This window comes from Falco rusticolus, chromosome 5 (genome assembly GCF_015220075.1).
Source record: "Falco rusticolus isolate bFalRus1 chromosome 5, bFalRus1.pri, whole genome shotgun sequence".
Classification (NCBI taxonomy): domain Eukaryota; kingdom Metazoa; phylum Chordata; class Aves; order Falconiformes; family Falconidae; genus Falco; species Falco rusticolus.
Window position 1 is genome coordinate 24632282 of NC_051191.1, and position 18453 is coordinate 24650734.

Genomic DNA, 18453 nt, shown 5'->3' on the forward strand with positions numbered 1-18453 from the left:
GAGATGTCTACATCACAGCTACTCTTTACAGTTGCATTGATACAGAGGTATAAAAAAGAGGGGAAGCAAAGCAAGAATTTAACTGGTTAAGGTTCGGTTAGGGGCTGCAGAACAAAATGCAGTGCTGTAGTAATCGACCATGCTCCACACCAGTCCTGCTAGTCACTGTCACGGGACGCTGTTTTCAAGACTCTACTGTCTAGTCCAATGATGATTTACCTAACAGCATGGGAACTTTTTGCTTTAGGTGGGGAAAAGCAAGTAATGTATTGCTCATTTTTACCAAGCATTCAAATGCCTAGGTGAACACAATGAAAGTAAAGGAGGTTCTTCTCTACCGTTGCCTGACCTGCAGGGTATTTCCTCCCAAAGTCTTTCTGCATGCAGTCAGGCACATATATATGTATGAAAATCTAGCTTAGCTTACTAACTGTTCTAGGTTCCCTCTATCGTCAGTTGACAGAGAGGCAGAACATGATTCCATTAATTTATATCCTGAATCACCTCCTGGAAGTGTCTTATTCAGTAATTCCAAGTTCAAATTTCCAGAATCACAGTCAACTTTTTCTTTCACTTTGATGATATTTTTGGTCTGGAGCAATTTTTTCAACCAGCCCGGCTGTAAAGAAAATAGATATAAAACAACTGTAGACTCTGAGAGGACCCTGACTTTTAAAAGCTAAACATGATGGATAAACATCAACATGATTTTTCAGCTTTTCAAAAGTGTTTTTTCATGAAATTTTGTAGACAGCAGCTAAATTTTATTCCTACAAAGCAGAAGGCTAAAGCTTGGCATAAATTAAAGTTTGTTCATAAGGTAAGAAACTAAAAGAATAACAACATTTCTAGGCAGCACCAGTCCTTTCACTTTATTTTCCAAAAAAATACTTTCATAATGCTTCCAAGGACCTCTTCATCTGTTTCTCTTGATATTGTTCACTGGTTAATTTTATTAAAGAGTAAGGAAAATGTCATGACAAGTGATGTTTTATTTCGAAAGATGATATTCAAAACTGGCAAAAGATGATGTAAATTATCCAAATACTGTAAGATTCATTATTGCTCATAGAAGTCCCTATTAAACCTCATCTTTTATAAACCATAGTGAAACTGATTTTAACCAGTTCTGCAAGTTTCCTTTAAATAATGTCAGGAAAGCTGCCACCTTTTTATGGACAAACAGCAAGAGTCTTGACGTTTATGAAAACTCTTTATAATTTAATTAAAGCTAATTACCTATAAGTAATTGTTCTACTTGTTGATGCAGGGAAATACTGAATTTAATTGAACTATCATCAAACCATAACAATATTAAAGAATAATAACAAATTTCTAAATTTCCCAAACCTAGAGAAAACCCACAGTTGGATTTGAGCTGGTTCCTGGGGTCCTTCTGTCGTTTTAGTCAATTTTTGCCTGTATGTCTACACCTATACAGGCTTCTTTCAGGGCCCTCATGCTTTCAGACACTTTAATTAGCATTCGTCTTGTCTCTAATCCATGATCTAAGCTGCCAGCAAAGTGTGAGACCCACACAAAGTGGTGCAGTTTTTTTAGGTGTTTCCATTGACATTTTTGTGGGATGACATTTGTGACCACTGTATAGAGGTGGGTCAATTTTCTTGACTCGTAAGGATGAAAGGAGATAGGGGTAGATAGAGCCTTAGCATTTCACTATCTGTCAGTTTACCTTCCTCATGTCTTGGGTCTCCCCAAACCAGAAGTACAGAGGATCAGAGTCTGGTTTTTGTAACCTCTTTGAACCTGTGCACACCTGCTTGATGCACACAAGAAAAAGTGTTTATACATTTGAAATAAGTTAAGGGAACAATTACATAACATTGTCTGGATCTGGCCAAGAAGCAATTGCTTTATTGCTGCAGCATGTGTTGGATCTTTATTTTCTAAACATCCTGCTGGGAGACATGCAATAAAACCCTTTTTGCAATCGTTTCTCTCTCCATGGCGCTAAGGGTTCCCTGTTCCATCCTGCTCCAAATAACACATGTGAACGCCTTGCCTTTTGTTTGTAAGTTAGGACAGCTCCACAGGGCACATATTAACACACATTAATGAATGGATTATGGGCTTGTCAGAGCTTCCGGTGATGAATTTAGAGCCCATTAAAGACTAGGCATTGATTGCACTGGAGACTGTAGCGCTCTGTTTAATCCCTAGCAGGTGGGCACTGGTGCAAGCTTCACCATCTTGCATCAGCAGTGAACCTCGAACATGACCTCTCCAGAGGGAGAAGGGTAATTCATTTGCCATGTTTACTTTATCTTCAGCTTCTTTTTAAAGGGAGGCTCCTGACTGTGCTGAATTGTTCTAAGTGAGGAGTGGCAGATGTGGCTCACGTTCTTGAAGGATTCTGAAGCAGTTGCTGCATGCTTGACCTTCAGACAGTTTAAAGTCAAGTCCCTATGGCTAAGAAATGAGTGTATATTATGAGCTCTGTTAAATTAACTGTAGCTTTCTTGGTGGACTTCACTCCCAGGGCATACATTAAAGTTACGCTCCTGCACCATGACTTTAATTTCTGTTAGGCAAAAGAACTGCTCAGTTGCTACAGTGCTTTGTCAAAATGATACCTAATGAAAAAGGTGAAAGCAGACCAAATCAGGACAAACCTGAAATAAAGACAACTTTTTAGCTTAGGGGTTATGCAAACACAGCGTAGTTTCTTTGCTCAGTCACAATGCAGACCCAGGTCTCCCTTGGCTATCGTGGTAGTGATCAGTTTTAAATAAAAAAAACAAACAAAAACATCTCCCCAAAAACAGAGGGAGGAAGAAACAATTACCTATTTACTGAAGAAACAAACCATCTGCAGATTGCTGTGGCTTAAGTACATAGGCTAATGTCTCATTTCATGTCAGACAATTTTCCTAACTGCTGTCAGTTACTGGAAGAGATTTTTGCCTTGAGTCTTGTAGGGATAGCTCCCTATCTGCCCCAGGCAGGTGAAATGGAGGGTGAAAAGGGAATGCAATCCATCACTCTTTAGATAATCTGAAAGATGTGCTGGAAGATGGTGTACTCACTGGTGCCTCAGTGCCCCAGTTCATAGATTTTTTTTTTGCATGAGGAATGAACTCTTTATTGTTATCTGGCCACTTAATTCACCCAGATTAAAGGAAGTGTGACTAGAATAATTTTCTCATAAGAGCCAAAATAGATAATACTGTTACAAAAAGACAAATGTAGAAACGATAGATGAGAAGGACTGCAAGAAAAAATATGCTCCAATTACTTTAATCTTACACTCAGCTCAAATAATGTTTTTCTGTCTTTCTCTTTACCTTATCAAGCTGATTTGCTCCTTTTTCATGACTAGGCGGTTGCCAATGTTTCATTCCTTATACATACCATATGCCTCACTCTAAAACTTTTGGAGATAATTTCTTCACTGGAGAGCCATCATCAGAGTGCACCTCTTCTTGCAGAACATCAGCTCTCACAGATTGTCTCCTCTGAAGTCTTCTAGGAGGCCCAGAAGGATTTATCCTTTCTTCTATAAAAGCTCTCCATTTCCTCATTAACCATGAGAGAGGCTTCCCATGTTTCTTACTTAAAAAAAAAAAGAAAAAAAAAAAAAAAAAAGTCAAAACTTTTGTTTTGCTTTCTTAAAGTTCAAGGTCTTATTTTGTGAGATAGTCCATTGTTTACTTGGCTGCTTTATCAATAGTTTTGTGATTTAACAAGGGATAAAACTCTTTTTTTCTTTCCTTCTTCCTTCTTTGGGGATTTGTTGTCATATTTTCACTTGGAATGTGCTTTGTGATGGACTCTGTGTCTGTACCTTGGTGTACCTTAAGAAACACAGTCAATATAAAACCCTGCACAGATTACATACATGGTAGTTTATTACCCGGTTCTTGACAGAGGTGAGACATGGTGGAAATTCACTCCCTGTTCTATCATACTATCAGTTATACAAGTATCAGTTGGTTTAGGTGTTTTTATTATATTATGTTTCTTTTACAAAAACTGTCGAACCAAGCAAAAATCTAAAGATGTGAGAAATATGTACCTGTTTATTTACTTTGATGTATGAAAAGAAATCAAACTTTAACAAGGAGGCATAATGAAATATTGAAATGTCACCCCAAAATATAGATCTTCCTTCCTTCTTTTTTCTCCAACCCTTAATTAAAAGAGCTAGTTGTTTTAACTTACATGTTCCTCTTTTCTGGAAGCCTTCTCTCCCCATTTGTTCTTTTTTGCCTCTGTTTTCCTGACTGAGACTGTAGATTGATTGAGATTCACTTCTGCAAATAACGTCAGTGTGGAGGCTAAAAATGAATGTTGGTACAACATGCTCAAACATCCGACAGACAAATATGTGGAATTTGCAATGGACTATGGGGAAAACAGGTTTAGGATGAACTCTCCTGGCTTTTCATTAACTCGGGAAGAACTAAATTTGTTCAGATGCTTTGACAGGACTCTTCATGCTATTAGGACACAACTACTGTTACAACAGTGTATGTGTTTTGTGTGTGACATGGTGTACCAAGAACACCAGAGAGCTCCTGTCCACCAGAATTTTTTTTCGTTTCAGATGCTTTGATGGCCTTGGTTTTGTGTTACATTTATGTCTAGCATTCCTTTGCTTCTCAATAGCTGGTCTAAGGTCTGATTTTTGTTGACTTCAGAGATGTTTTATCAGGCCTGAACTGGAGCTTGACCAGTGTTTATCTAAACACTGACCTGGAAGCTGTGAGGCAGAGGAGGAATAAGCCTGCGTCTGTCTTATTCCCCTTCCTTCCTTTGGCACTGACCTTGCTGACTTCACCACTTCAAATTTCATCACAGCACTTTGTAATCATTTCATATGTCCAGAGTCATGGGGTTTTTTTCTGCTTATGAGAACTAGTCTTCTGGTAGATTATATCATTCTTAGCACCTGTCCAAATTTATTAAACCATATAAAAGATTCCTCAGTTTGGAGACATTCAGATTGTGTAATTTTACTTTGGTTGATTAGGTGTAAGACACATGTCGCAGTGGACTACCTATGCAAGGTGACTGGCAACCACCACACCTGCACGAAACTTGATTTTCTTTGGGTAGAGGTACACAGTGTCAAGAGATTAAGCTCCGCTGCTCCATCTCGTGGGAGGAACGAAGCACATCACGATGCACTTGTCCGACAGGTGCAACATCTCTGCAGCTTGTTGTAACCGCTCCGAATAAAAGGATAAAACCATCTGCTTTGAAGGCAAAGATTCAAAAAGGGGAAACAAATGACACGAGCTCAGCAATGTTCTCTGAAGATGAGTTTTAATCTACATGTAAGTTTTCCTAAGTCCACTTTCACATCCCTCAAGAAATTAATTTCCAGAGATTGTTGTACGTCTCAGACATAGAAACAAAACCAGGCCGATCACCTCGTCTAGTCCCCAGATAATATGTAGTAGCTGAGAGTTGCTGCCTTGTAGCTCTTTTTAATATTCAGACTCTCTGATTTTGCATAATCCTATGTGCTAAATCCTCTCCCACTCCTCTGGAATCTATTAAAACTGCATTTACTTAAAGCAATTACGGCTAAGTGGTCTTCATGCCATTAATGGTGGCAATGGACTACCTTTGTTGTGTTGTTCCCCTCCCATTTATTTCTAAATCTTTGTGTCCTTTGATCGCAGAAAGGATGTCTGTTCCTTGGGATGTGGGGTTTTGTGTAATCAACTGGTAATAACAAATCACCACGCACTCTTTAGTGATGATTTCGTCAATTAAAAGGTCAGTAAATTCCCTATTTCAACAGCTTGGGTCTGCACAGTCCCTCAGTGACCATTCACCTTCGGAGTCCAGCCAGACAGGAACATCTCAGTAGGCCATAGAGCTTCCCCTGTAATTCTGTTGGCTAACAAGTGTGAAACAATTTTTTGGGACTGATTATTTCATAAAAAAAGAAATGTCATCTAATATAAAATGAAAAGGAATTCTTAGCACAACATTTAACACAACAGTTAAGAATAGTAAAAAGGTTTTATCCTTTAGTATTCCAAGAAAGGCATGAACTTTTTATGCACACACACATTTTCCTTTTAACAAAATTCTGCTTCCTCTGTTTCTTTTTAATGTACTATTTACATCTTCATAAAAATATACATACACATTTTTTCAGTTTAATAATAGTTTTAAAGGAAAATTTTGCAAAATCACCAGGATTGTCTTCAATGTGATCTGGTAAAACCATGGAACTGAAAAGGAAATTTAGTCTGCTTTTTATATTCATCAGTCCTTTGGAAGGCAATCCTGATTCCAGCAAATATACCTTGTAAGCAACTCCTTTCCCTTGAGGACTGGTAGTGTACAGCCCTCAGAATGTATTATTGAGAGGGGAAATCAGCTGAACAGCCTCTATTACCCTAGTCTGGGAGGAATTCCATGAAAGTCAAACATGAATATTTTACTGAGGAAGGGAATGCCAGTTTGATTTGCTGTAATTTATTTATGAGTTAAATTTCCAAAGCTTTTTAAGACACATGTAGGCTTTTTGGGTCACAGTCTGCTTTTATTACACCATTACACGGGATAACTGCATTGGCTTCACTGAGATCATGACATAGTTACATGGCTATGAATGAAATAAATATTATTGTTAAAATGTTTGGGTCTAGATTCCTTCACTTTGATTACTTACACAAACAGAAAGGACATCGTCACTTCAAGCATTAGATGTCTTAAGGAAATTTAATGCATGGGGTCTAAATGTTCCCCCATGTAATCCATCGGGGAATGAAGGCCTCACAGAGCTTGTGTTTGGCCATGATCTGCAACTATCTCTGTCTTGGCTTCCAACCAAATGAAAGCAAGGTGTACTTTTACCAATTAGGTATAGCAAGGTTTGACAATAATTAGGAGTTTCCTCCCAGTCCAAAAAGCTGCCTGCAGCTATCTGACATGTAGAGGGGCATAGGGTGAAATCCATGACAGCCCATGGCACATCAGAAGAAAGGTTTGGAATTACTAATTGCAATGCTATCTGCAGTACGAATAAAGGTAAAATTTGCACCCCAGATTGAAGAACATCTGATAAAAAAGAGCCCGAAATCCACCAGGCAGGCATTTTAGATCAGAAAAATAGAAACAGTGCAAGTTTCTTACCTATTTTGTGGCCCTTGATTTATCAGTGTGTTTATAAGAAGGAGGAATTGTCAAATTCTTAGATGTTAGTGAATGATTTATTAGGTGTCCAAAAGCAAACCTGTGAGCCACGAGATATAAAGAAAACAGGCCTCAAATGGTCACTCCAGATTTCCTGTTAAGGTAAAGACTGTTATATTCATTAGGGAATCTAACAAAGAAAAACATTACAAATATCAAAACCACGTCTGATCTTAAAGCTGCAAAGTAGGAGTTTAACAAATTTCAAGATGTGTTTTGTTTAACATTTGCATTACCTGCATGACATTGTATAATCTCAGTGTCACAGTCTTGAATGATAGCTCTGAAGATCAAACTGGCCACTTTGCCTCATGCTGGTTTCCCATCCATTGCTAATTACGATGTTTGCCTTTCTGGGACTTCTACGTGCTTGGCATTCAAATGCCTTTTCCACTTGTGGCCTCAGCTGGTGTGATCCTACTTCAACGAGAAGGTATGAAGCAGGGGTGTTTTTGTTTCCATGTCTTTCTTTCTATGCTGTCACCTGCCTGCTAGAGGTTGACAGAATTTTGTCAGAAACACCAGAATAATTCTCACTAGGTCAGCAGACAAACATTCCAGCTCAGAAATACCCCTTAACTACCCCATGTTGTGAGATTATCAGATAATACCTGCAAAGTGCTTCAAAATACTGGGATGCAGAGCAGCATGAATGTGAAAAATGATACTAAAAGTATATCTAGAATTTTAAATATACATGGGCGTGTGTGTGCATAGGTGGGTGGGTGTACATCTGTGTGTATGTTTAAGCATATATACATATACATTTCCATATACATTTAGAAACACTGTATTTAGGAATCCGTAGCCTCTACGTATCAGCCCCAGCCAGGGGACTTCTCAACACCTCTCCAGAACTATATATGTGACTCCTTTTTTCACTACTCAGAAATGAGCTCTGCATTTTCCCCAAGAAAGGCAATCCAGGGCTTTAACAGGGAAGAGAGTGGTCTTCATCACATCAGCTGTGAAAACTGAAAAAAATAAGCTTTTATAATAAATTGAAATATTCACTGAAGAAAGATATAGTCACATCCTTACAATTGGGCATTTTAGCCTAGAATGCTCCAGCAGAAAACATTCTTCTTAATTGTTTTCCTTGCTGTCATGCTATACCTCTCAGCTGCTCAGTGATGAACCGATTAAGTATCTGCATAGTAGATATGTATTAATGTATTCATGTAGTATTAGTGCAGCTGTGTGCCCATGGCTTTCTGAACATACAGTCAGCCACTCTCCCCTTCTTTTTTTCTTTTCCTTTTTTTCTAGTAGAACTCAAGTGGTTTGGAGTTTCACTGAGTGTTTCCTACATTTCAGTACCTGTGATCACATCCAGTCTTATTTGCAGGGTCTTTGTAATAGCTTGACCTGGTCGTTTCCTGAGAATTCTGATTTTAAAAAAACCTTCAGAGTTTAGGCACATGATGTGGTTAGGAGATGACACTCCTTTGGACTAATACCCAACCAAGATTGTTACAGTCTGGTTCGCTGCTGAAGTTTTTAAAGTTTTCTTTATTAAAAATAAAATAAAATAAAAAATAAATAAAATTTGCAATTAATTTGCAGCAATAAAGATTCTGGAGCACATTTCACATCCTTACAATGTTTTTGTCTTCCTCTCAGAGTCAGTTCTATTCAGTAACAGATGTTGCTATGTTTCTTTCATATCAACTTTGGAAAGTACTCTCGCCTCCTTTGGGATGAAAAGCACTTTATAAATGTAAGCTTATTGTTATTTCTTTATGAGTATCTTTGACAGTTCACTGCTGTTACTCATGGAACTTTGCCCTGGTAATAAAGCTGTTAATAACACACTATCAGTCAACCTTAAGAAAGTAATACAGTATTTATTAGGATAGCATCGATGTTTATCGTTCTTGGTTCAGTTATATACATTACCTGTAGTATTTCTGGGGGAGAAACAGCGTTGCTGGTGAAAAGATGGAGCTGATTCTGCAAAGGGCTGGGTACAAACTTCGAGTCAACATTAGTGGAAATGCAAAATTTTGATACTAGTGTGCTGTAGTTTAGGGCTTGTTGTGTACTTGTTTACACACACACTTTTAACACTGTGAAAAAATGACATTGTTCCTTCAGTAAATAATGTTGGGGTGAGGTGGGAAAAAGAGCCCATCTGAACATTCATAGCTAATTGTATGTTAATGTTGAAGCTTGGAGCCCTTAACCCCAAATCTCCGTACTTTGATGTTTTGTCATCTGCTTCCGCTGGAAATTAAAGTCCTTTATTTTCAGCAATCTAATTTTTACAATTGTAATGAAAATTTTACTCCTGTTTTGCTGATCAAATAATGCATGCGTGTGTTTGCCCAGACCGCAGCACAGTATCACAGAATAGGAAAGCAGTGTGTAACAGAAACAATTATTGTCAAACAGCGCTTTTCTGTCTTCTCAAACTCTACAGATTATTGTACATGCTTTTATCAATTTTGTTTATGCTTTTCCATTTCACCTTTACAGTGTTATCACACCAAATGTAACACAGAGGAGATATCAGTGTCCTAGATGTTTTAAAAGCACACAGATGCGAAGGCAGCCATACAAAAAGATGGTGCCTGGCCTAAAGAACTCATAGGCTAAACCAAAAAAAACCCCAAAAGACAGAAGGAAAAAGTTAAGAATGACATGTTTTAATAAGCATGGGAGTCAGAGTTTTAAGAGAGAATTTGAAAAGGGAAAAATTACATAGCCTTGCCCAACTTTATAAGTAACATAAGAAGCAGCATGGCAGGAAGTAAGAAAGTGCTTGTCTGAAAATGTAACGCACAGATAGAAGAATAAAATACCATGAGCCAAAGTCTGTGGCCAGATTCTTGATACTGAATGAGATCATATTCTGTCCTCATTTCAATTGTTTCTCAATAAATCATACACACAAACTCTTGTGCTTTTCCTTCTAAACAGGCAAAAATGTAGAAATATGTACATTTTTATTGATGTGCAAGTTTTCTTCATATCCTACAAAACTTCTTCCACTAGGAAAGCTTTTTCCTACACTAACTATAGTATAGTACAGTTGATTTCAGCCTTTTATTATTGGGCTTTTGGAGAATGAGAACCTCAGGGATTCATGAAAGAAAAATAAGCATATATTTGCAGTGCAAACTGGAAATAGAAAATGGCACTATAAACTGGAGAAGGTTGAAAATTATTGATATGAAGAAACTGGAGTCTTCTTTTGGATAAGTGTAATTAAGAATAAGTTCCAGCTGTGATCTCTGTAGGCTTTGGAGTTCTGTTGAATTAAAATTCAGCCTACCATGTTCTGCTTAATGAATGTCATTGTATCGGTGTTACAGAAAAGGAGTATAACAGACCAAAGTAACATCCAGACTTCTCCTGTTCTTTGTTTTAACATTGTTCCACATAACTTCTGTTACCAAATGCTTACTGTTACATAATTCAATTCCTTCAGAAGCATCTAACTGGAAAAAACACCCAGTCTGCCTGAATATGAATCTTCACCATCATTCAGTCATTAGTAGATGGCAGCAGAGAAGGCACTGTAACAGAAAATATAAGGAGATAGTCTAAAGCAGTACATATTTGTTCAGTTGTCTCTTCTCTATCACATATGCTCTACCAATACCTTTGTCATAAGCCAAATGAAAGTACCAGGGTTTTTTATTTTGTTTTATAAGCCAAGATGGGTTTCTTTACAAATATGTTTGTGACAGACCTATTCTTTACATCATTTTGAATGAAGTCCATTGCAGCTGATGTCACTCCCTGTAATGTATCCCTTTAAAATTCTCTTTACCTTCATAAACCAATGGATCTAAAATGTCTTAAAACTGATGTAATGAAGAACCACTTAAACAAAAGAGTGTGAAACTTGCGGTTTCATTTCTATAAACCAAGCCTGCTTCCAGCAGCGTGGCTTTACAATTAAAGTGGTTAGAATATTAAAGTTTTCTAGTTAAGACAATGCTGTCTGGAAAGATTGCCTTTATGGGTAAAATGTTTTTTTTGCCAAGTCATTTCAGACTTGAATGATGGATTGTCACTTGCCATGTAGCACTGTTCAAGAAAAGTCCAGATAAAGAATTATGGCAGGGAATCATGTATTTAAAACTGCAAATTCAGTCCAAGAGAAACAGGAACAATGCTTTAATAAACTTCATCCCTTATTTAGCAGTAGTTCCTTCATGTCTGAAATACAAGATACTTAAACAAAAGGGGGGGGCGGGGTGTGATGTTAAGATGAACTGAAAAAGATACATTAGATGTGGATTTGCAACGATAGTACCTCAATTCTTTTGCCAGAATGAAAAAAAAAAAAAAAAAAAAAGCAGCTCTTTATTGTTTAATTCTTTAACTCTACTAAAAGAAATATACAAAAAAGAAGGTTTAATATCTCTTTCTGTCTTAACAATGAAGAGAAAACCAGAAATTAATTGTGTTAGAAAGAAATAGCAGCTGATACCATTAAAAAAAAAAATAAATCTTAGTGTTGAAAGATGATTCTGCTAAGAGATTTGCTTGTTCATTTGTTCTGAGATCAGGTCCAATGAAGTTATGCAATACATCATGTCTTCCCAGCACACTAGAAATTAAAACAAAAGGAATTCTTCATATTTCATTGGTATTCAGACCTAGGCCAGTACAAAATGGTGTCAATTATGTTGTAGACTTCTTCAGTTACAGTATCTGCTAACAAATTCATAGCAAAGTAACTTTCCATCTCTTGGACAAATAGCTGTAGTACAGGAAGGGAAACAGTAACAACCATGCTTCATATTGACTGTGTCACAACAGAAACAAGGCACTTGAGTGCCATGGAAGCATGGATGCTTTCAGAGTATAAATAGCTAATTAAGTATATAGTTTAAACCCTTTTTTTTTTTTTTTTTTTTTAACCTTCCCTCTATTCTCACATTTCTGTTTTCCTCTTCCATTAAATAAGGAAAATTTTTTATTGTCACCTACAACCCACTAGACTACACACTGTGATAGCTATTGGTAGCTGAAAATGGATGGGTGACGCTAAACTGGAGGGGTGTAATCCATCAGCAAGTAACACAGACATCATTGGTAAGATGCAAGGTTATGATACTTGCTTATCCCAGGAAATATTGCCCATTTGTACTGTGATTCAGTTAATTAGTGGACCCTGGAGAAATTAAACTGCATAATAAAACGTTTCCCAAAATCAAGCAATGAATATAAATCTCACTAGAAGGATTTCTTGTTTAAGAAATCACAGTGTCGTGGAGGTATTTTCAGAATAAATGCATATAGGAACCTTAGCTAGGATGAAGATAGGGATAGTGGAAGAAGAGAGAGAAGAAAAATGGAAGGAAATGAAAAAATCTGAGGTCATGAATAATAGTGGTATTACAAAAATAACTTTAGAGCTGTGGATATAGGAACAAAAGTCAAATTACTCGGTAGGAAACTGCTCGAAAGACAGGTAATTGGCAATATATATTTTTCCCATTTAACCATGTCATTCAAATTAGAAATACCTGCAGCTGTAAACATGTATTTTAGAAGCACAGAGAATTTTCATGCCAGCTGATTTTAACAGATACATTTCCAGCTGTTGTTGCCTTATGGCTGTTTCGAGGCTTACATCTCTTGGTTCCCACCCATGAGCAAAGTGTCATCCGCAGTCCAGCTATCGTTTAACTGAATTTTGAGATGGTTATCTAATACCCTCACTTGTTTGTGTTGTAACAAGACACATGAAAGCCGTACAGATTGTGGAGGTGAGAGTGTAGCAGGCTGTGCCTAGCTGGGAATGCCACAGACAGTAGCTCTATGCTGTCCCTACACCTCTGCCGCCGTGTTGCTGACCTCACCAGAGAGGCAGAGAGTGGCAGCAGGGTCAAATTCTGTCTAGCTGAGCTGTGATTTTATTATGAAAATTAAATGTGGCCTGCATTATTTCCAGCAACAAGACTCATTTTTATTATATTGCAAGGTAAATAATACTGTCTTGCATTTCTAGGGACTGTAGTGGGCCTGTGCTGTGCTGGTATGCCCTATACTCTGTTTCATGGTAGCTGAAGGAATGTCAATGAGGTCCCTTCACCACAAGTGAATTATAATGATATTTTAAATGCTACCTTACAGTTCATAACTAGGAATTAAATGCAAGACACACACCTTATGCAGCAGAAAATGTCTCCCAAATGAAAATCTGGCAACAGCAATGTAAAGAAATAAGATAGATCATGATACACCTCTGCTTGGGTTAAAGAATCACCATCATAAGGAACTCACACACAGAGACACAAACCAACAACCCCCACCCATAACTTCAGATGATAACCAGTAATAAGTTATTAAAAAGACAACATATTTTGGTGTACATTGTTGAAAGATTCTCCTGGAGCCAGACCGCTCATATTTTTCACTGATGTTGCCTTTGAGGAAAGAGGGCAAGGCAACACATTTTGTCATATGTTGATTCTGTCAGATCTCCATGTTGTTTAAAGGCACCATGATTTCTGGATAAAGCAGAATTACATGAGTAATTGCATAGAAGTAAGAGAGAGATCAGGAGAAAATTTGCAATACAGCAGTGACAATAAGAAGCATATTGCATGTTTTCATCATCAGATTTTTGGAACAATATTTCAGTAGCTGAGTATGTGACCTGCGTATGTAACAAACGGAGAGATGTATGTTCCTAACTTAGGTACTTACAATTAGTTGTTGAAACACTGATGGAGCCTGGGTATTAAAACCGGACTCTGTTCACTAAACCGGGGCCCTGAAGTTAGAAAGTACCAAGTGTAGCTGTCATTTGAGAACATAGACCTTAATTTAGTAGATAGTAAATGTGTGTTCTCTATTCAAACCACAGCTTTATGAACAAGTCTTTAAATTGTCTGCTTGTCATGTTAGGATAGATTGCAGGATATAATATAGTAAACATTTAAGATACAAAAATACCCTTAATAAAAATTAAAAAGATTAAAATATTCATTTTTGTGCTTCTTTTCCTTTCCTTTAGCTGGATGCATTTGTATAGCATAGGTCTGATAACAGTACATCACAAAAAATTCTTCCTGTGTCTCCAGTGCAATAGTATCTGTTTATCTCTTTGTCTGCTGAGAGAAGTAGAATGAATCTGCAATGGAAAACTTGCTACCAGGTAAGAAAGTTGTGTTAATAAGTTAACTTCTATCTTGTGTCTGTTTTTACAAAACGTGGAATAGGTGGATGAAGTGAAAGGATGCATGAACAGGCTGAGACAATCAAAATGAAAGGATGGGCATACCTGCTGTGTAAGAGCAAACAAAATACAAACCTAAGTTGAACTTAAATGATTTTATCAATTCTTTGGAAAAAAAAAAAAAAACCACAACCAAAACCAAAATATCAGCAGGTCTGAACGCCTCAATTAATCCTTTATGTTTCATAGTTTCTTAACAGTACATTCCTTGGTCACCTTCTTAGCTTCCTAGTGTAGTAGACATACCTTCACACCAACAATGTGAAGTATGTTTTCATTTTATCAGTGGAAATACAAGCTATTAAGAAACTTAGTGTCAGGAAACAGACTGGTAATTTCTGTGTCATAATGTTTTTCAAAAACCTGTAAAAGATAAGACCCTTGAAGATACTTCATTCGTAGTCAAGGAATGTGTTTCCCTACCTGGAATAAGTTCTTTTGGCAGGATCATCTATTAAGCTAAGCTGAGTACTACTGAGCTGTCTGACAACCACTTTCTTTCCTATGAGAGGTTGGATGAGAGACTCTGAAACTGAAATCCATTTTTATCATTGAAGGCTATATTATTGTCTAAAAGCAGTTAAGCATACATTTTATGTTTATTACTACTTACGTGTATACTGCCTAGCAAAAGCAAATTCACTCCTGAAGCAGAAATCAGATTTTACATTTCTCATTAATTCCCATGAAATTCAGTGAGGTGTCCTGTGAACTTTAAAAGAAATTTCACTAAAATAATTAAGCAAATTGCAAATGAGTTCCCACATCTGGCTTGAACTCATCTATCATTCATTGTAACATGAATAAATGAAGACATTCATCATAAAGCACGCAACAGAAATTGTGTTCTCCTATTGATATAATTAAATACTCATAGAGGGCTAAATGCGTAATAGCTTCCAGACCTTTTATTTCATGCCAGAATTCAATGGCTCCATCCTCATATGTTCCTAGTCAGAATCATTGTGAACCCTCTCCAGTTTCTAAACATTTATTGCTAGTGCAGTAATAATAAACATCTTGCATTTATAAAATGTAATGTTGCCTAGAATTTTTCATTTTTCAAGAATGTAGATAACACTGTCTAATGGCTCTCATATGTCCAGCATGCCCATGAACAATTTGTCTTCTGAGTGGAGTGTTAATCTGACACCTCAAGGACAAAACCGGTTTCAAGAAGACTCTGAGAAAAGATGGAATATTTCACATGTTGCAATAACTACTGAAAGTTGAAGTATACTTATTTTGGGATTACTCAAAGCTCTGGATTATATTACATCTGCTTTTCAGTGTTATTTTCAAATTGAAATTATTAAAAATGCCAGGAGATATATTTTTTCTTTGGTTTTGGGTGTGTGCCAGAAATAATTAAGAGAATTTTTTACCTAATAATGACATTTATTGCATAGTCCTGAGCTGGATTTAGGGAAGGGTATGCAATAAATTTGCTAGATTTCTAAAATGCTTAGAGAGACAAAAAGTGATACGCCCAATTCAAACTTGTGAATACAAGCTATCTCCTGTGTCAAGCTGAAAATCAAGACCTGTTCTATCATCAAAATCTTCCTTTTCTGGAAGACTGAGGGCTGGTAGAGGATGACAGTGATGTTCCCATCTAGCTTCTCTTGTTCTTCATGAAATGTGTTCCACTCATTTCTGCAAGAATGATATCAACCTGATCAGAGGTCTGTTTAGTTCTACAGAAAGTTGTCTTCTCTCATTACTGAGCTTTGAATCAAATGTTCCTGTGTTTTTAAAGTTGCTGTTTTATCCATAATGACACAAGTTGGAAAATTAAAGATGCTTTGTTCCCTAGATAGAAAATGATAGAAATTAAACTGAGAAGTAATGAAAATTAAACTCCACTAAATAGAAAAAAAAATACTCCTTCCTTCCAATGTGATAAAATTGCACTGACTGAAGAATGATTTCTCTAGGCTTGTTTGCGTGTTGGTCCAATCATATATATGATTGATTGCTTAGAATAGGGCCCAAAAGTTTAGCCAGCCAACAAGTCAGCTAATGGGTCACTGAACTGAGTTACTTGATATACACTGTTTCCTGCTGACACCAGAGTATTTTGTATTAGAAAATTCGTGACCAAATCCTAGAAGTATTTGTATCACCCTTACATTGGCCACTGGCTGTGATATTGTCTCATTAAACCTTTGATGCCCACATGACTTGCCTAAAGAGCATATCATGTAGCTTATTGTTGGATATCTTCTTTGGGGTGAGATGAACCATTGCCTCAAAATGCCTGTTTCTCCTCACTGACTGTGAAGAGAGCCTGAAGCAACCAGCTAAGATGCAGGTATTTACGTGGAGCTAGATGACCCTTGCCTTGTTTCTCCTCACTGACAGTAGCTGTAAGAGCATGCCAGACATCGACTGTGTGGAGTCACAGAGCTAAGTGCTATCCTTAGGGACCATTACTGAATGACCGTTTTCTAGATTGAAAGAAATGAGAAATCCAGACGGTGCTGCAGTCGTGTTCCTCTGCTATGAATATAGAAAATCCATCTCTATGCCTGGGAAAATCTCTGTCTTGAGAGGGAAACTTGGAAGTTAGCTACAACTGTATAATCCTTTGAAAAAGAGTGTTATCTTTCCAGCGTAGAGTTTTCTTCATAGCATTATCATTTATTGGACTTATATTTTCTAGAGTTCAGTGCCACAGGAACACCGCTAACATAGCAGGAAACAGAGGGAGTGTAACTCGGGAAGTTTTGCCTTAATGAGCTGCTCAGTTTGTTTCACGAAGAGGACACAATTAGTACTTTAGATGTCGGCTTCTGGTCATGCAGAAGCAAAAGAAGTTTTCTTCACCTTCTCCTGACCATGCGTTACTTCATCAATGCAATTCCAGTGTCAAATTCCTAAAATCAATTTCTATGTCAATGAGGCACAGACATCTAAAAGCTTAAATCCCTGTTGAAAACAAGAGTTAGACTGTGACAGTCAGGTCATTTAGCTGTTGTTTAAAGTGTTAATCAAAGTCAGTTCTCACTAGCAGCTCTATGAAAGCTAGAAATTAATAGACTTCAATGGCAAAACTATGTTCCTGATTGACTGGCAAACGTGTATTCTTAAATCGTTTCAAAATATTTTGCACATTTTCTGTCCAGGATTTCTCATTTCATTTCATCATCTTGCCAGGAAGTCCATTGTCTAGCTAAGTAAAAAGTATTTATTTGAAGCTCACATTTTGCTGTTACAAAAGAGTGATTTGACCTAAGAATTCCATTCATGCAGTCTTTTCCCCAGACTCTACAGAATACAGAAATCTGCACTCACTCGGACATTGAGCATGTAATTCATATAGCGTTAATTCAAGTAAATAGACTTTATTCTGACTGGTACAATGTAATAATTTCTTTGAATAAAATGACAAGGGTTGCAACCAAATAAATGGTCAAAACATTTTGCAGTCATGTTTTTCATCACATGTTCATTCTGCTTTTAATTTATCCTGTTACAGAGGTATTTATTTGGCCCTATTCCTATTTTTATCTTTTTTTTTTCTTTTTTGTCTTATATTTATTTGACTTTACTAGGTTTTGGTAGCAAGCCGTATTTGAAAAGAATATAAAGCATGCATGGCTGAGATTGAAACTCTGTTACGGTGTTGCATAAATGTACCGGCAGTAACTGCAGCACTTGGAAAGGTTTCAAGTATCACTTCTAAATCACACTCTGATACCATTTATATTCATATGTGATTTTTGGAATATCTTTTACTTGTCATGATCTAACACAATTGGCAAGCCATATCTTGGGTACTTTTGAAACTCAGGAGAGGGATGTATACAAGATGATTAGATGCTCAAGGAATAATTATATATTAATTTTTTTGAGGTAGGGAGAGATTGAATGATTCTCACCAGTTTAAAATAATTACATCTGAGGTTAATTGTTCAAGTAGTTTGGGTGTAAGTAGTGGCTGATGGATGATCTTAGTGATGTGGGGCAGTAAGGACACCTGGTTGCAGGGATGGCTACAGCAGCCTGGGATGACTGGCATGCAGATCGCCTTGAATACAAACTTCTCCCCCAGTTCAGACTTTGGG

At 37.1% G+C, this 18453-nt stretch overlaps 1 long non-coding RNA gene across 1 annotated transcript in view; it reads left to right on the forward strand.

Moving 5' to 3' along the window:
- The window catches only part of LOC119148809, a 121126-nt gene extending 103457 nt beyond the window's left edge, over positions 1–17669 (forward strand). Inside the window, exons 3-4 of the long non-coding RNA XR_005104491.1 lie at positions 14162–14302; positions 15490–17669. This is a non-coding gene — a long non-coding RNA (uncharacterized LOC119148809). The remainder of the gene's footprint in view (positions 1–14161; positions 14303–15489) is intronic.
- Positions 17670–18453: the final 784 nt, after the last annotated feature.